The sequence below is a fragment of the Dendrobium catenatum genome, unplaced genomic scaffold (genome assembly GCF_001605985.2).
Source record: "Dendrobium catenatum unplaced genomic scaffold, ASM160598v2 fragScaff_scaffold_1351, whole genome shotgun sequence".
Classification (NCBI taxonomy): domain Eukaryota; kingdom Viridiplantae; phylum Streptophyta; class Magnoliopsida; order Asparagales; family Orchidaceae; genus Dendrobium; species Dendrobium catenatum.
This window is the reverse complement of record NW_021319813.1, coordinates 1,413,006-1,433,743: the sequence shown is the minus strand read 5'-3', so window position 1 is coordinate 1,433,743 and position 20,738 is coordinate 1,413,006. Positions and strand designations below refer to the sequence as shown.

The 20,738-nt window shown below is 34.7% G+C and overlaps 1 non-coding gene across 1 annotated transcript; it reads left to right on the top strand.

Annotated features, from left to right (window-relative positions):
* Nucleotides 1–8,561: 8,561 nt before the first annotated feature.
* LOC114580864 lies at nt 8,562–8,668 on the top strand. The gene has a single exon (XR_003702479.1). It is a non-coding gene; the product is annotated as a small nucleolar RNA R71 (small nucleolar RNA).
* Nucleotides 8,669–20,738: the final 12,070 nt, after the last annotated feature.

Sequence of the window (20,738 nt, the reverse complement as noted above, 5' to 3'; positions counted from 1 at the left end):
TTTTTTATATGCATCATGCATGTGTTTAGAAACTTCAAAAAGTTCATTATAAGTCAAGTCACAAACCTCTTCTTGATCTGAATGATCAAGGTTATCAACCATTAAGCATAGATTAGTGACTTCCTCTTCCTTTTCTATCTCTGATGAGTCTGAAGGTGAGTTTGCCCAGAAAGCTCTTTGGAATTTTCTCTTACCCTTCTTCACAATTGGTTTCTCCTCTATCTTCGCCTTGCTAGGAGTGGCTTTGAGTTTTGGGGAGTCTGTCTTAATATTTCCAGGGTTTCCTGCACTCATAGCAAATGACATCATTTGAAACCTTGACATTTCTATTAAGCTTACCTCGATTCCATTGTTGGCGTCTCTTTTTCTTCCTCTTCAGAAAGCTTTTGAATTGTCTAGTCATTAGTGCGATGTCATCTTCATCCTCAGATTGTGAGTGTTCACTTTCTGACTCCTCCACCTTCAATGCTATGTTCTTGTCCCTTTGTGGTTCACCTGCATTAATCTTTCTTTGGCTAACTCCTTGCTCGTAAGCAATTAATGATCCAAGAATATTATCAATAGAATAAATGTTTAGATCTTTAGACTCTATAATTATAATAATTTTAGCATCTTAAGCAGTAGGAAAAAAATGAAGTATCTTATTAACCATTTCAACATTCGTTAGTTCCCTATCTAATGCATGTAAAGAGGTGACTATTTGTGTGAATCTTATATATATATATATATATATTAGAAATGGATTCAATTGGTTTCATGCCAAACAATTCATAATCATGCAACAAGATATTAAGTCTAGATTGTTTAACCTCATTAGTCCCCTTATAAGTTATACAAAGTCTATGCCATATGTCATTTCCACTCTTGTAAGTAGAAACCCGCATGTAGTCTTGTGATTTAAGAGCACAAAAGAAACTATTCAAGCATTTTGCATTTAGTTGTAGTAAGTCACATTCTTCTACTGTCCAGTCCATAAAAGATCTTTCAACTCTAACTCTGTCAACTAGTATAGTTAGTTTTATATACCCTTCCTGAACTAAGATCTACATACGGTAATCAAGTGACTGTAAAAATGTAGACATGCGTGTTTTTCAAAAATCAAAAGGAATATTATCGAATAATGGAGGTCTAGTTATAGAGTAACCCTCAAGTGTATTTTGGTTTCCTGATGTAGCCATTTATGTTAATAAAAAATTAGTCTAAACTTATAATTTTAAAACAATGCTCTGATACCACTTATTGAAACTTGTTCAATATGAATTAGGTTGTTAGACCTAAGTTTATGACCCAGCGGCTAACCAAGAGTGGGGGTGAATTGGTAATTAAAAAAAATTATCCCTCATTTTAAAATTAAAAAATTGAGAATTACTTTAGTGAATTTTGTAGAAAAGATTTTTCAATCACTAATTAAAAAGCTAATAATAAAAGCAGCGAAATATAAAAAATACAAGATTTATAGTGGTTCGGTCAAACACGACCTACATCCACTCTCCAGAGGCACCCTCTGAGTATTACACTAATACTACTAGTGACTCTCCTTTTGCACCCACAGCAAGGCGGAGAAGCCTTTACAAAACTCTCTTCCACCACTATCCGGTGCGGCAGAGGATCATCGTCCTTTTACACTCTCCAAGTGTTGGAAGATAACCATCCGTCCTTTCACACTCTCCTATTGTGGGCAAAGAATCATTCATCCTTTCACACTCTTCTAGTGTGGGTAGAGAATCCTCCATCCTTTCACACTCTCCTAGTGTGGGTAGAGAACCCTTCGTCTGTTCACACTCTCCAAGTGTAGGCAGAGAACCATTCGGCTGTTCACACTCTTCAAATGTCTGCAGAGAATCGGATCTCCTTGATAGATCTTCTCACAAGAAATCTAGAAGGATGAGAGAAAAGAGTGAAGTAATCATAAATCACAAATGGTGATTCTTACCTTTGAGTACCAAGTGAATCCTTCATGTCCCAGTAGTAAGAATCTTCTTTCAAACACTCTCTCACACTCTCTCCTTCACTCTCCCTTTAGTTAACATGAAGATCAGTAGGAAAAAAGATTAAGTGGCAGATTTAATTGGACTTTATATAAGGAAAGACACAAAATAATCCAAAAATTACTAATTTTCAAGTTTGTATATAGTGGATCGTCCCCTACGATCGTCAGATCGTCCTATACGAATATACTTAAATTAGTTGCATACAAGCCCAACGTATATTAGTACGAACTGACTTCATACCTGATCTAAAAGTTCATTAGGGATGTTAAGCCCTATGAACCGGCCCAAGGCTAATTAAGAGATAGAGGTGAATCGGTATTTCAAACAAAACTCAAACTTAAAACCAACACCAAGATTCACCATAATGAAAAACACAATGCAAAAAAATAAATGTGAAAGTAATAAAGCAAAGAACACACCAAAATTATAGTGGTTCGGTCAAACCTTGACCTAAATCCACTCATCGGAGGCACCCTAGGAGCATTGCACTAAAATAAGTGTCTCTCTTTTAGCCCCCTCCAGTAAGGTGGAGAAGCCCTTAGAAATCACTTCCACCTTCCCTGATGCGGCAGAGTCGTCGGGTCCTTTGACACCAAAGAGATCTTCTTCTACCCAAAACTTCCCTCAATATAAGCCTTGAATCTGATGGTACTAAGGTGTAAGCTCGCAGGAGCAACCGTGTAGAACCCCCTCCACACTCCATTGAAACCCCCTCCAAGGATCATCTCCCTCTCTCAAACTCCATCCTTTCCTCTCTCCCTTTCAAGCTCTTTCTTCAAGTTTCGTCCAGAAGAATGAAGCTACAATGGCTGCCAAAGACACTTACAAAAGTTCCTACTTAAAGTTTAAATAGAAAATCTCAAAACGAGCTCATTAATGTAACTTACCGACTTTATCATCCAGGCCGATATAAATATCGGCCTGGCCGATCAGCATAAATTATGCTCAATCAGCCCGGTCGGTTAGGGACAATTAGACAATTTTTGGTCATATCATCCCGGCCGATCAAATATCGTCATAGATGATTAGTTCAAAAATAAGAAAAATCATCCTGAACATCGCCCTGAAAAGAAGTTAGCTGATCTTGCAAATCACCACTAATTGCTTTCCTTAATGGCCAGATTTATTTAAGAAAATTTGTTCTGGATCGGCCAGGCTGATCCTGATAGGCTAGGCCAATCCATCGGGATGATGTCCAAAAATAAGTAATTCCTAAATAGATCTTGTGGTAGATTCTTTCTGAATTGAGCTGATCATCTTGGATGATACAAAATCGTCCAAAATGATGTTTTTAATGGCGGCTGCCTTAACAAAGATGATGCCCTAATCAAGGTTTCTATTTTTGAACTGTTCGTCCAGGTTGATATAAATATCATCCCAGACGATGTTACCAAAAATAGTAAACTCTAGGAAATAGTTGAAATTTCTTCCAAGGTGTACGTGTGTAAAGTTACGTAGTATCAAGAGTCACACCAAACATAATAGACTCAAGAAAGGAAAAAGTGGTACAAACTGACTCAGACCTAGACTGCCCAGTCTTGAGCTGATTCCAAATTCAAGTCTAGATCTTATGAACCTAAAATGTCAGTAGATAAGACAATCGTAGAGAAATAAGAGCATTTGTTATCATCAAAATCATAAACCATGAAAACAGATCCACAAAAATCTACCCTTTTTTTATAATTGCAAATATTACTATTTGAATTTGCAAAAAAAATATTTTCTCCTTATCTCCCCCTCACTAGAATAAAACTTTTAAGAATAGGGGAGATAAAAAATTTTGTTGTTTTTAATTTTTGAAAGAAAAAAAATATTAAAAAAAAAAAGATACAAATTCAATAGTACGTTCTCCCCCTTTGACATTATAAAAAAGGGAAGGGGCACAAATAATAAGAACAAAATGATTAAAAGATAAAAATGATCCCTGATCTAGTGAACAAAATAAATATTCTTTAAATGAAAAAGTTACCTCTTGTTTTAATCAAAAACTTAGTAGAGTTGTATTGACAATCACAGCCTAGAAAAGGTTAGAAATTTAGAATTTGATAATCTAAACTCAAGTTCTTTAAAAGGCTCAACAAGTTTTTAATTCACTATCTAAATCAAGAAATAAATTAGAGAAAGAAACAGTCATTTTTTAAAACTCCTTCCAAAAAATATATCTAATGGAAGATTAATGCACGAATTATTGAATCAGGAATCATAATTTTCAAACTCAAGCATCAAAAATATCAAGGGTTTCTTAAGCTTTGAATAAAACAAAAAAGGTAAGCATACTCCTTGTGGGCTCATTTTATGCCTCTTGTCAGTTTTTGACGTACTTTGTGCATCTTTTTCTTTTGATACACTTTGTGTATCTTTCTCAATTTGGCATAATTGCGCATATTTTGATTTGACATCTTTGGCTACTTTTTTTTATTTGGCATCATTGGCCTTCCTTTTTTTTGAATATACTACATTTTTTAAATTTTAAAAATAAAAGTAAACCCATTCTATTGACATAACAAACTACTTGATTAGAAAAATTATGAGGTAGATTCAATAACTTGTAAAAGATTCCTATGTGATAGATAAAATATAGGGAGATGAAAAAAGTTCAGTTTCAAAATCCAATTTAAAATATGATGAAGATTTTAAATCAAAAGTACAATAACCTCTTTTAGAAAACAGAAATTGAGAGTCAAAAATATGAGTTTCCCTCCTTTGACTATTTTTAGAGAAGTCAAACACAATTTTCATAAGAATTTAGGAAAAAATAGGAGGTAGGTTTTTCATTTTTAGAAAGGTGATGTGTGTGTTAGATCAGAAATGACACATAAAAAATTTAACGAAAAAAAAGGAAAATAAATAAAATAAAAAAACAAATAAAATATGTAAACATAAACATACAAACAAAGGTTTAAGCATCATCTTGCTCCTGATTAGATGATTCAGAAGCAAGGTCTGCACAAGAAATTTTTTGCTTTTCATTATTTCCCCAATTTATAATTTGCTTTGTTTTAACCTTTTCTTTTGCATGAATAATTCTCAAATTAGGGCACTGATTTTTCATATGTCCAGGCTTCCTACATACAAAGCAAATAACGTCAGAAGAAATTTTTACCTTTATTTCACTTTTTTTTATGCTTATGTTTTGGTGAGCATTTTAATTTGCTTGTCAAGTCATTGCTTTCGTCACCAACTAAACTACATTTTTCCATATCTTCAGCTTTTAGCACTATTGTTTCACCAGAATCCAAAAGTCTTTGACCCAAACTTTACTTGTAAGAAATGAGTGATCCAATCAAATTATCAATAGAATATTCATTCAAATCTTTTGATTCATAAATGACAACAACTTTAGCATCAACTTTATTTAGTAGACAACGAAAAATTTTATTAACCTTTTCAAAATTTGAAAATTCTTTACCTAAAGCATGCAATGATGTCACAATTTGATTAAACTTAGTATACATGTCTAAGATTGTTTCATAAGGTTTCATGGAAAATATTTCATAATCATGCATTAACACATTCAACTTGGATTGCTTGATTTCACTAGTGCCTTCGTATATTATGTGTAGTTTATCCCAAATTTCCTTACCAGTAGTGCACGTGAAAACTAACATAAAATCTTTAGAATTTAAAGCATAGAAAAAGCAATTTAAAGATTTTGCATTCAATTGAGCATTGATTTGTTCTTCCCTTTTCCATTGATTAAAAGGAATATCAATTTTAACTCCATTTAAAACATGTGATGGTAATGAATAACCAGTTAAAATCATATGCCACATACAAAAATCAATCGATTGCAAGAAAGTAGATATGCAAATTTTCTAAAAATTAAATGTAATATTTTCAAACAAAGGTGGTCTTGTCATTGAATAACCTTCCGTAATATTACGATTAGAAAAATTAGCTATGGATCAAAAATTCAAAAGTTTTTAAAAACTTATGTTTATGAATCCCGCTCTGATACCACTTAAAAGTTTGTTGGGGATGTTAAGCCCTATGAACCGCCTGAAGGCTAATTAAGAGAGAGAGATGAATCAGTATTTAAACAAAACTCAAACTTAAAACCAACACCAAGATTCACCACAATGAAAAACATAATGTGGAAAAATAAATGCATAAGTAATAAAGGAAAGAACACACCAGATTTATAGTAGTTTGGTAAAACCTTAACCTACGTCTACTCCTCGGAGACACCCTCTGAGTATTACACTAAAATAAGTGTCTCTTCTTTAGCCCCCTCCAACTAGGTGGAGAATCCCTTACAAAATCACTTTCACCTTCCTCGGTGTGGCGGAGTCGCCGGGTCCTTTGACACCAAAGATATCTTCTTCTTCCCAAAACTTCCCTCAAGACAAGCCTTGAATCCAATGGTATTAAGGTAAAAGCTCGCCGGAGCAACTGTGTAAAACCCGTCGCTTGAAACCCCCTCCATGGATCTTCTCCCTCTCTCAAACTCCACCCTTTCCTCTCTCCCTTTCATGCTCCCTCTTCAAGTTTCCTCCATAAGAACAAAGCTATAATGGTTGCCAAAGACACTTTCAAAAGTGCCTAGTCAAAAGCTTAAATAGAAGATCTCAAAATGAGATTATTAATGCAACTTGCCAACTTTATCTTCACGACCGATATAAATATCGGCCTGGCCTATCAACATAAATTATGCTCAATCCGCCCGATTAGTTAGGGACGATTAGACAATTTTTGGTCATATCGTCTGGGCTGATCGGATATCATCCTGGACGATTAGTTCAAATATGAGAAAAATCATCCTGAACATTTCCCTGAAAAGATGCTAGCCAATATCAAATCGGCCCGGACGATCCTCTGATCGGCCCGAACGATCCTCCGATTGGCCTGACAATGTGATCGTGAAAATCACCATTAATTTCTTTTTTTAATTGCCAAATATATTTAAGAAAAATTATTCTGGATCAGCCAAGCCGATCTTGATAGGCCAGGCAGATCCACCGGGATGATGTCCAAAAATAAGTAATTCCTAAATAGATCTGGCGGCAGATTCTTTCTGAATTGAGCTGATCATCCTGGCCGATACAAAATCATCCAAGACGATGTGTTTAATAACGGTTGCCATAACAAGGATGATGCTCTAATCAAGGTTTCTATTTTTGAACCGATCGTGTAGGCCGATATAAATATCATCCCGGACGATGTTACCAAAAACAGTAAACTCTAGGAAACTGTCAAAAATTCTTCTAAGGTGTATGTGTGCAATGTTACATAGTATCAGGAGTCACACCAAATACAATAGACTCAAGAAAGAAAAAAGTGGTACAAACTGACTCAGACCTAATCTACCTAGTCTTGAGCTGATTCCAAAATACAGTCTTGATCTTGTGAACCTGAAATATCTGTAAATAAGGCAATCATAGAGAAATAAGAGTGTTTGCTATCATCAAAATCATAAACCATGAAAACAGATCCGTAACACGATCATCGTCCTGTACGAACTAAGTTTGTCCGGTACAAACATTTATATTATGGGTTGGTTTCGATAAACTGCAGGACGTTCTCAAAATTTCAAGAGACAGAACAATTTGTCCTGGGACGAATAGGAGTTCGTCTGGATGAAAATTTTTTAAAGAGTTTTGTCCTGGGACGAATATAGAATTTTGACTGGACAAAAATTTTCCTGAGTGTTTCATCCTGGGAGGAATATAGAATTTCGTCTGGACGAAAATTTTCTAGAGAGTTTCATCCTAGCACGAATAGGATTAATCATTTGGACTATCAGCACAAAGTGGGAATCCAGAATAGATCATCTCGGGATAAATTGGGAAATTTGTCTAGACGATCAGGACTTAGAAAAATTTTCCACTTCCTATTCATTCCATTGCTCTTCTGAGGGGATTAACTGACTTGATCATCCCGTACGAACATGGTTCATCTTGTACGAACATGGTTCGTCCCGTAAGATTAGTGTGATTTTTAAAGATCTCCCCAAGTGTGTATGATAAGCTATTCAATTACAATCATATTTTTTCAAACTCAATTACAATAAAAATTATAAACTTCAATTTATAAACTATCTCATGCTGAATTTTATTTGAAGTCGTCATTAGTCTGGAGTTCGATTATCCTGAAATATTAGTCCTCACATGAAAAAACATAATTCTTCAAAAAAGTGTTAGGATAAAACAAAAACTTAAAACAATAATATTTCAAATTATTAAAACTATACAAGTTACAATAAGGTAAAGCATGCAAATAGCAACTCTCTCAACATCTGGGTCACTAGAAGATCCAAACATACTCTCTTATACATGCAAAGGTGTGCTCTAAGATGGATTGATTCTACTATTTCCATTCTTTCAAGCTATAACATCTACCAATGAAGTTAAATTTGGAAGAGCATCAAATTTATACACACTAGCTACTTTGTAGGATTAAATCTTCTAGACAACCATTGGAACTGATTGGTGCACATTTATTTTAAGAAAGAAAAATCATCATCAAAGTGTTTATATATACATTAGCGATACATAAGTAATTACACGAATAATGGATCTAAGAAGACTTACCAAACCACTATAAAAGGTCTGATGAATGATCCAACTGGGTGTGGCATGGTCGGGACACATACTAAGTAATTCTTTAAATCTTTCCCAAGCTTCTTAAAATGAATCACCATCTAACTGGATAAATGCAGTGATATCATTTCTAAGCTTTGCAATGTTAGATGGGAGAAAGTATTTAGCTAAAACTATATTATCTAAGTCATTCTAGGTAGTGATTGAGCTTATGAGTAACTTGCTTAACAACATCTAACTTTTTTTATCTCAAAAAAAAAAAAAAAAAAACTAAGTCTAATAGCATCATCAGATACACTATTATATTATTAAGTGGTGCATATTTATAGAAAACCAGCTATATTCAGGTTAGGATCTTCTATAGGGTCCCCCAGACAATGAATTTCATACCATTTGAATTATTGCAAGTTTCAGCTTGAAATTGTTTCCCTAAATATATTGTCTATTAATACTTTGGTAAATGCATTCAATCAATGGATTGGTATATTCCCTAAGTAGTCTAGGTTGATCATTCTCTTAAATTTGTTCAATCATTTTATATTTTTTTTTTGTTTTTAACATATTTATAATAGTATTTTTAATTTACACCTCAAATAAAATTTTAATTTTTTGTTTATTACAACACATGCAACAATAAACAACATAATAAGAGACTTGTAAACACAAATAGTTAGCAATTAAAAAACAACAATAAAAATTTTTCATCTAATTAAGCTAAGAATGGAAAATAGATCAAGTTAAAAAATAAGAACAAGATTAAATTAACAGTTTGTTTAGCTATAAAATACAAGTCATAATAATTAAAATAAGTTCCCATGTACTGGCAGAAAAAACATGATAGGTCTTTTTCTTTTTCCACCCACTACTTGTCTTTATAAATGTGGTTTGTTATGCAAAGTTGTACCTCCAATTTTAGGCATGTATATCTGCCATGTCAAGTAATGTAGTGATGTGATGAGTAATGCTTAATAAAACAACTTGAATTTTTTTTTTTTTTTTTTAACAACTTGATTTATCTTATCTGTCAATTACAAGGAGTAAATCAATTAAAAGTATGAACTAATAATTCAAAAAGATAAACTTAATATTTTTAATGACTCTAAATTTATGATATTTCAAAATACATGTTGGTAATAGAGAGACTTCTTCCAAACGTTTTGGTGAATCAGAGTATAAAACACTCCACATCTATATTGAACTCATTAAAGTTTTAACTAAGATTCTCCTCAACTAAATCCTAATATCTCATAAATATCCAATAACACTATCCACCATATGTCTATTCATGAAAACATTGAAAGTTAATTCTCCTATTTGTTCTTCTACTCCATCAAGGCAATATATCAAACTTTGTTTTATGTTTATGCATGGCATATACAAAATATAAATTAAGCATAAATTAATTTTAAAAAATTAAGAAATTCATATACTTATAAATCTACTCTAACTAATAGATGAATTCTAAACTATCATTAGCTCAGAGAAAATAAATTAACAAATCATAGAGATAAAATTAAACACAACAAAATTTTTAATGAGTAATAAAAATTCGGGCTAGAAAATAAAGATAGAAATTAACCAAATAATCTTTCCTAAGCAATACAAACTCCTTGTTCTCCTTCCTTCTATCCATACTAGTACTAGACTAACACAACAAATACAAAAGGGATAACCTCCTTTAGAATCAACCTCACACACTCAAAAACAAACTCCCTAGTATCTCTATATATGGAAAACCCCTTAGATGTGATATAAGCTTCCTATATATAGAAATAAAAAATAACTGTACTAGCGCTACAACATTAGTAAATTGAGATGTCGATTTAACAATTAAGTCCACATTTTACTGGTTTATCCCTTTCTAATTATCCTCCACCATGATGCTCGGTTAATTTGGTGCTACGACTCCTTATCTAGCTCGGTGTGAATCTATCCAACAATTTTCCAGGCCTTATACCATTGTGGGGTTGGAATGTTGGTGCTCTACAATTGAGGTAATTGTGGCTCTATGGTGTTAGATCTGTGAAGCTATGATGTTGCATCAATTATGTTAATTTTGTCTAAAAGTTTTCCCAAAAATTATATGATCAGCTTACACTTTACAAATAATATGTGTAGCTTGGATTATGCAATTTTGCTACTTGTCATGGTATTAATACAATTATGAGGATTGTCCTAATTCCTGATATGCAGGATGAGCCCATTATCATACAAAATAAGGACACAAGTGACATTGGGGCACCCAGTAATTGAGAGAGCAAGGGTGGTCACCTTTACTGAGGTTGGATTAGTCTCCCAAGTGCTATTACCGGGGGCAGGTGAGAAAAAATGGCCAAACATAAGTATTTGAATATTGTTATGAGAAAGAAAGTGCATATTTGCATTTAAAAATAGAAGGGAAACACAATTCAGTCTTGGGAGGTATAAAGCTTCCTTTCTCCTCACTCACCAAACTAGAGAAACTCTTTGGGAGATTCCCGCAATCATCTCCCTTATAACTGAAAAGAAATTTCTAAGGCAAGCTTTGCACAATAATCAGTTGCTTTATTACAAATTCTGCAAACAAATTTCAAAATTACATCAGGAAATTTAGTAAGAAAAGCAAAGTCAGCTATGAAATATGGATTCTATCTTCATTCTATCTCCAACATAGATTTTTACTGTCAACTTATAATACTAATCACTTTCAATGATTGGCCCAATAAATTTAAACATCTACTCCTCCAAAGGATCTTTAAGAGCAGTATAGCAAAGTATTCTACTTAAATGTTGTCCAGTGTTCCAATTGCATTCCAATAAAAAATTTAAGATCTCCTTGCTCATCCCGCAAGACAAGTCCAATCCAAGCTGAATAAGAAGACAACTGAGCACCGTCCATGCTAAATTAAATCCATCCAAGATAGAGGACACAATAACCTGTTTATCAACCTATAAGGATGAATAGTTTTACTTTTCTCCAAGATAAGGGGTCCATGTGCGTGGGTAAGAGTAGGCAAGACAGTAGCAACAAAAATTGGAGCTGATACAAAAGGACTCCCATGCACCTTTGCATTCAGAGCCTGACATAACTGGTAAATCACATGGCAATATAACTTCTCCAAGATCAAATTATCCTCTACACTCTGCTTAAGCTGCATCAAAAGAGAGTTGAATTCTCTAGCATCTGGAAGTCCAAATTCCCACCTTTTCATAATTTCACAAACTTCTCTAACCTTAATACATTCACCTGTTATATGAACTATGGATTCTCAGTCTTGACATCCGCAAAGATAATTTGGAGAGTCCTTTAACCCATTCTCGTACAGCCACGCCTGAGTAGGAATGACGTCTCTTTGCAACCTTCACCAAATTACCTACTACGTAGGATAAACGTTAGCTTTTTCACCCATCTAGTTTCAGGACATTCAGTAAAAAAGCTGCTATCAAATGAATGAGTAGTACTCATCTTAGCCAAATTTGATCATATGCGTTTAGGTGTATCATCCTATAAAAAATGAATGGATTACAGCATGCAAGATTCGCTTCACAACAGTTGGCCCAAAGTATTAATGAATGATCTCACTACTGGAACCACCGCAACCATTAATAAAGTTTGCTGCCATAGAATTCACAGGCACATCAATGCTAAGAAATGTAGACCTTTTAATCAAAGGAAGATCAAAGATCCAGTTGCGGAAAAGCATAGTGACCTTGTTGTTCGTAAAAATTTTCCAACGCAGCACAGATTGAAAAGCCGAGGCCTATCACAAAAAACCTTCCATGCAGATGAAAAGCCCCTCTATCAGATATTCCTCCATAAATCCTTTCTGTGTTTACCTTCTAGTGATAAATTACTAAGGAAATCTAAAATAAGATGGGCCCAAGGAGGGCCCTTCCACCATAAGACAGAATGAAGGCCAAGTCCTCCAATCCTGATAGGACGATACAACTTGTCCCAGGCCACAGTGCATACCACCAACATTCAATTGCATTTTACGAATTAAGTGGAGAAAATTCTTTCAATTTGAAGCAGTACTACTTACGGGACCTCACCCTGAGTCATAGCATGTGTTGGTATAGCTACAAGATATGACTGAACCAATACACTTCTTCCTATAAAGAGTGATGCCTCTACTGGCAATTTTGACAATGGTCTCTATGAAATCTGCAGATGTTCAACTTCATGATGGGTGTCATTTTAATGAACTAGTTGGTAGTAATAGAGGGGTTGATGATAGCGGTGACAACACAACCCATGTGAGTATTAATATTGTATAACTTATAGGATTTCTAGTCTCGAGGAAGTTGGATGAGTACGTTAAATTTATGTAGCATGCATACTATTTTTTGCACAACGACCCAACCTACGGAGGATTTTGACTAATTGAACACATTATATGAGAATGTGCTTGTGGTACCCTTCGATCACCTTCCACTAGGGTTCGGATTTCTAATGTGCTATAAGATTGGGGAAATCATCACTTTTTATGTAGTTGTCATGGCACAAGTGTTACTGAGCATGGTGGTGTCCATCATCTCATCTGTCTTTCACCTTCATGAGAAAAAATTACCACGGTCACTCAATTTATTTTATCATGTATTGACGATGTAGTCTTTTAAGTATAGCTGCATGTAGTTCTCAATGGATCAAATGAAGGCAGTTGGATCTGTAAATAAGAACCACAAGAAGAAAGCAAAGTTTATCCTTATTTGTAAAATGACATGGATCGTGATTACCTTCTCTACCTCCTTTCCAAAGAGAAAGGCTAGGTTTTGGATGCTAAAATAAGAGGAGGGGATGGTGTTGTCACAAGCTTGTGGGCAGCCAATAATCACTCTACACCACGTACCTTAGTTGTGAAAAATTTAACAAAACCTTTTACTGCGAGTGCCTTAGATTATTTCAGCACTTGAATTATATTGGCTTCAAAGGATGGTATAAGTTTCATTACTGAGGTCATTAGTGCCCATGCAAGCTTCTCCATATTATGTACTTTTTTGAGATATGCCTCTAAGTTCTTTTCTCACATAATACAACAGCTATACTTCTTCCCTTATTCCCTAACTAATAGTATCCTCTCTCTCTCTCTCTCTCTCTCTCTCTCTCTCTCTCTCTCTCTCTCTCTCCCCCCCGCGCCTCCCATCCCTATCCCTTTATTGAAAAAATAGCATCCCTCACCTCACCTCAAGAATTTTTTTTTCCATTTATGCGTAATTTAAAGTAAGAAATGCATCTATGTCATGAGTTGATATATGAGATGATTATGCCCAACTATTTACTTAACAAGGCATTGCACTTACATAGCTATCTAAGGTAGAAGAATTCCTAAATTTTTTTTAACTTTATCAAGATTCACCTTCACTCTTTTAGGAGTGATGAGGAAACCTATAAATTCCCCTTAACCTGTAGAAAAAGTACATATTATTAGATTCGGTTATACATTATACTCACTTTAGGCTAAGTATATCTCCCTTAAATATTTAATTTGTTTTTTGATTGACTTGATTTTTATGTGGAGGTCATCCACATACACATCTACACCCCCCCCCCCTTTCAATCATAGAAGTACCTGTTCATCAACCTATGATAGATCTCCCTTAAATTTTTAAGTCTAAAGGGCATGACTTTATAGCAAATGGTCATTTTGTCGTGATGAAGGTCTTCTCAAAGTTTTCTGAATACATTCTTATTTTGTGGTAGCCTAGTAAGGCATCAAGGAAGATTATGATTGAGTATAACATTATTTAGTCGACCAGGGAGGCAACTATCCTAGATAATGGGTTTCCATTCTTTGAGCAAGACAATTTCAAGTTAGCATAGTCCACCCACATCTTTCACTTTTCACCTTTTGGACCATGATTACAATGTAGATAAAATATGGGTACAAGAATTATCTAAAAAATTTAGCTGCTTTGAAATATTATACTTCTTCCCTAATAAAAATAGTTAGTGTAGCAGCAATCTTTTTGATCTTTTGGTTTATTGGTCTGGCTTCTCATCTAATATTCAGCTTGTGGTAGATGAGTTACCAAATAAAAAAATAACTAGGTCTAACCTAAGTGCCTAGATTAATTTTCTTGTTTTCTCCCTACTAAAAATGGCACTTTTTACAAGTGTCTATTAGACTTGCATCTTGTTGACTCACCTTCTATTCTGGGTGTCTCCTTTGTGGCCTGCATGGTCTCTAACCGTAGACACTGGTCTACATAAAGAAAGATCACTTGTTTTAAAGAGCCTGTAACTATACCTACTACCTACAAGTAGCATGATTATGACTGGGTGAGGTTGCATCTTACTATTAGTTATCTCCCCTCGACTAAAAATTTGTTGGTGAAGTGGTTGGAAGATACCATGAATCTGAATATATTTAGTATATGGCTATCGAAGATGGCCTTATATATTGTTAGGGCATCGATAATAATGAAATCGTCCATCATTGTATATAGATGATCACCTTGACCCCAAGCAACTAGTAAAGTGATAACACCTTTATTGTCTTCATATTCTTCTGTGAAGCCATATAGTTATCATATACTTGGGATGAGCTGGAAACCAAGTAAATTCATCTCTCTTTTAAAATTAATTTAAAGATTATATTTAGATAACTCTCTATAAATTCTATAATGTTACTGACTTAATAATTAATGATCATGGAAGTAAAACAATATTATTGTTGAGCAAGTTTTGTTCCATAGGCTTGTTAGCTTTAAAGAACTTAATATGTGTGACATCCAGTGGGCCTCATGATGTAAATGCAAAGTTCACCTCCTCTAGGTATATTCTATTTAAACTTAGTGCGAAACCCACTTGCCTACCACCCATGATGCTAAAAATACTCCTTTATAGTGTATCGAGAAAATCAATACAAGCTTATTCTCATTATTCTTTATAGGTACTTTTCTTGGTCGCCAAATAGATTCAGTGAGTTTGAAGTTTTGCTGATAACTTGATTTTTTCTAGCGAGAGAAATTCCCGATTTTTATAGTGAGAGAAAAACTCCATTTTTTTAATTTGCATTTCCCGCAAAGTTCGCTCTCCACTAATGGCGGTGGAGGGCCGTCGTCCTCCACCCTCCAACACCGGTGATGGTCGCCAGACATCAACAAATGCTGTTCGTATTCATCCTCGTGCAATCCACGAGTTGTCTCCACCTTCTTTTGGTGATGCAACTATGATGTTTGATCAGGAGTCCAAATCAAGATTTAAAAATGCTGGAGCATTGGTCATCAATGAAGGAGGCTTTATTCAGCCGAAGAAACAAATGAAATATACAGGAAAAGGGAAGAAGGTCCTTATGGATATCCCAGATGAAGCCCTCAATTTATTTGTTTTACAAAAATTTATTACCATTCTACCGTCTGTGTTGATAGGACAACGGTGGAGTTATTGATGCCTCTTGTTTCTAATTCTAGTCGCCCAGTCCTGGCTTCAGAAGTAATAAATGTGGAGCAGGTAATTGAGAAAACGGTTGATGTGCAAAGATATGCTGGTAATTCATGAAAGGTTCGTGAATGCATCTCAGCATACCTGGGCAATTACAGTAAAGAGGACAAACTGATAGCAGATTCTACCATTCATTCCAGCAAGGTGGAGGGTAATGGTTCTACAAAATTCAAATATGTGGATTCAAAGGTTGCAAGGGAAACAGGCCAGTATCAACATAACTTAGATATAAACACCATTCATGAATGCACTTCAGAAGACTTAGCAAATTGCATTCAACAAAATAGCTGCTTGGAAGTGCCGGTTCCAAATAAGGCAGTTGGGAATGCTTATAGGAAAAAATCAAACGTCCAAGTAGCTGACCTAAAATTTGGAGAAGACTTTATTATTGATGGCTCAGTTGTCAAATTAAATGTTGATAAGGAACTGGAGAACTCAAATAAACTTAAGAAATCAATTGTTATCAAAATCTATGGTGATAATATCCCATTTCATATTATCAGTATTGAGCTTAGAAGATAGTGGGGCATTTTTTTTGGCAAGTTTTACTTAACTTTGCTTGGATTAGTTTGGGTTCTCTGTGCTTTTGAAGAACCGGAACCCTTGGAAAAAGTCTTAACTTTAGGACCATGGTATGTTAATGGAAATATTTTTGGAATGGACAAATGGTTTCCATCATTCACACCTTCTTCATTCAAAGGCCTTATGGCTCTTTTATGGATTTGTATGCCTAATCTCCCACTTCAATGTTGGGATCAGATTAATGTTTGTAGGATTACAACCATGGTGGGGTTTCCTTACTTGATTAATTGAAACATGTTCCAGTGGAGTAGGAGAGAATTCGCAAGAGTTTGTGTCCGCATATAGCTTGATGAAAAACTACCCCTTGGAGTATGGGTGGAAGGGAGCTTGGGCAAGTTCTATCAAAACATCGAGTATGAGAAGCTTCCTACCTTTTACTTTAAGTGTGGGAAGTTAGGACACTTGGAAGAAAATTGTTTGGGAAATGGTCAAATTTCCACTCAATGTCCTGTTTAGATAGCAAATCAAGTCCTGGAAAAGTCTTCTGTGGCTGCTAGAAAAGAACAGAATTCTAAAGTTCCTGCTGAAGATGGATATGGACCTTGGGTCCATGTCAATTATGGAAAGAAAAACTTTAAAAGTACAAGAACCACTACAGGAAAAACGTCATTTTTCGGCGGCCATTTTCGTCGGAAAATGGTCTTCCTTCTGCCAACTAGTCTGAAATGGAAAACTGTTATTTCTGTTACTTTTATATTATTTAACCTATATCATATTAATTATAAAATCATTAATTTAATTTAACAAAAAATTTAAGTTATATATTCAATAATTTAAGTTATAATAAATTTAAATAATAATTTAAGTTATATATTCAAAAAATTTAAGTTATATATTCAATAATTTAACAAAAAATTTAAATAATAAATTTTTTTATTATAATTTAAGTTATTAAATTCAATAATTTAAGTTATATTTTAAAATAAAAATATTTAATTTTTAATTTCCGTCGGAAATCCGCCGGAATTTCCGCCGGAAATTTCTTCGGGAAAAATTCGTCGGAAAACCAATCAAAAATTATGTCGGAAATTCGTTGAAAAAAATCCGTCGGAACGCCGCCGGAAAATCCGCCGGAAATTTGTGACGAATTTACTTCCGCTGGAAATTCTGTCGGAAATGAGCTGTTTTCCTGTAGTGAACCAAGCTTACAGGACATCAAAACAATCAAGGACTGCCTGTTTCACAAATTATTCCAAATTTTGTTACTGGGAATGATGCTGAGGTGAACATTATGACTGGGAAGGCTTTCAAGCATAATAACACTGGTGGGGAAAATATTACTGCTGGAGATAATCAGGGAAAAGTTGCGGGAGCACTATTTGCATAAGCTATTGAATGTGCAGAAACAGTTGATGAAAGATTGGGTTCTGTCAAGATAGTTTCTTGCATTTTGAAGACTAAGGATGTTGTGAAAGATCCAAGCATTGGGAGTATGCAGACAGCTATAGAACATGGTATGGATCCAAAAACTGTTGAAATTTTAACTTCTATAAATAAGTTTGAAGCTCTAAATTCTGTGTTGGAGGAAGGTGAAATTGGTGAAATTGATTTATCCCAGAGAAGTTGTAATAATAAGGAAGATTATGGTAGATTTCATAATGTGATCCACTCAGGTGTTGCATCTAGGAGATGGATACAAATGAAGGGAACTCTTCTATGGTTAAGAAAAAAGGTGTCGAACAATTGAGAGGACTTGGGCCAATCAAGTTGATTTCCAGGAGTAGGAGATCGAAAAATGATGGCAGGGAAAAAGTGGGGAAATCCTCCCCTCTTAACCAATAATGGCTTCTTTAATTTTTTGGAATCGTAGAGGAGCTAGGAAGAGGAAAGCTTCTCTATACGTCAAGGAGGTTGTTAAAGACTATGATGCTTTTTTGTGGGATTGTTAGAATCCAAAGTGTCTTCCATGAATGATAAGGATATTTATTCCTTAATAGGATCCGTATGGGATTATTTCCATGTTCCTTCAGAAGGACTATCAGGAGGGATAGTGATAGCTTAAAAAAGCAGCATTGCTACATTTAAAGTAATGGATTTTTCTTCTCAATTCATTATTGGGGAGTTGGAGATTCCCAATAAAGGAAAATGGATGATTGCTACCATTTATGGAAGCATGGATGTTTACAAAATAAGGATGCTCTGGGAAAGAATGGAGATTCATACAAGAACTGACATGCCATTTGTGATGGGAAGTGACTTCAATTGTTTGCTCTCTAAGGATGATAAGAAGGGTGGTAGAAGATTTTATTTCTCTTTGGGCTCTAAGGAAATGAAATCTTTCCTATCTTGCAATGATCTACATGATATTGGCTTTGTGGGGAAAAAATATACTTGGTGCAACAATAAGACTGGTGGTGACCGTATCCTTGAAAGGTTGGATAGGTGCTTTGTGAACTCAACGGCACTAAGTTTGTCTCATCATTTGGTTGTAAGGCACCTATTAAGAGTGGCTTCTGATCATTATCCTATAATGATAAATATCTTTCAATCATGTCCAAGGATTAAAAGATCTATTAAATTTCAAGACATTTGGGCTTCATATCCAGCATCTACCGTATTTGTGAGGGAGGCATGGAATAAGAAAGCTTATGGAGGTCATGCTCAAATTCTGAACCTCAAGTTGAAAAGGGCTATCAAGTCTCTTTTCTTCTGGAGTAGACAAAATATGAAGAGCTTAAATTAGCAAAAGGAGGATCTCAAAAAGGAAATTATAGATCTTCAACTCAAAGAAGGAGAGCATGGTTTTCTTTCGGTGGAGGAACTATGGTTACTCAAATCTAAAGTTAACAAGCTAAGCTCTACTCTAGCCCGGTTAACCACTTGGTGGAAGCAACGAGCAAAGATCAAATGGAGGATGGAGGGAGATTGCAATTCAATTTTTTTCCATTCCTTTGTTAGTGCTAGATGAAATTCTAATCTCATTAATAGCATAAAAGGAGATGATGGGAGAATTGAAGAAAATCATGATCGTATTGAAGAAATTCTGCTGCATTGTTTTAAAGGAAAATGGTGTGAAAGAACATGTAAACTGGACGGTTGGCCAAATCCGATCAATTATTTGGAGGAAGAGGATAGGCTGTTGCTCAACAAAGAATTCTCTCTGTTGGAAGTAGAGAATGTGATCAAGCTATCAGGTTGATTCATTGCTCTAGGTATGGATTGCATAACCTATTCCTTTATCAAAAGTTATTGAAACATTATTAAGCTTGATTTGTGGAATGCTCTTCAAAAACTATTTATGACTATGGATATGTGTGAGAACTGGAATGAAACACTTATTGTACTAATTCCAAAGGTGAGCTGTCCTATAACACCTTCAAACTACAGACCAATCAGCTTATGCAATACTATTTATAAAATAGCAGTGAAAGTTTTTTTTAACAGAATGGAAGGCATCATTCCAAAACGTATTTCAAGAGAGCAAGCTGCCTTTATCTCTAGGAGGTCTCTAGCTGGTCATGTCCTCTTGTCTCAGGAGGTATTCCATAAGTTTAGGTATTCCATTTCTAACAAAGGCTTAGTCTCTTTTAAAATTGACATGAAACAGGCATATGATTCCATGGGGTGGCCGGCTTAGAGGAAAGCCTTAGAGTACTTTGGATTTTAAGAGATGTTTTGTAAGCTTATAATGGAATGTGTAAGGGATCCATCCTTCTCTTTATTAATCAATGGGAATCATTCTCCTTGGATGAAAGCTAGTAGTGGATTTCAGCAGGGGTCTCCCTTATCACCTTTCTTCTTCATTCTTTGCTCTCAACTAATGACTAATGTGTTCCTGATGAATAAGTCTATTGGCATCCAGATTTCTCCTAATTGCCCATAAATTTTGCATTTACTCTATGCAGATGATATCTTAATATTTTCGGATGCTAAACTAAAAATGGTGAAGAAGATCAAAGGCTTGGTTGCTAAATTTTTTTGATTGGAATGAGCAAAAGGTGAATGAAGGTAAATCAATGATATTGTTTGGGAAATCAGTTAGAAGGAGAAGGAAAAGATCCATATCCCAAATCATGGGATTTAAAGTGGTCAACAAATTTAATTACCTTGGAATCAAGATTGCCTTGAGGAGGTTGGGAAGATTGGATTTCCAATTCATATTTGATAAAGTTCTTAAAATGTTAAGCAATTGGGGGAGCAAGTTTATCTCCTTAGCTGGAAGAATAATCCTTGTGAAAACTGTCTTACTCTCTTATCTGACCT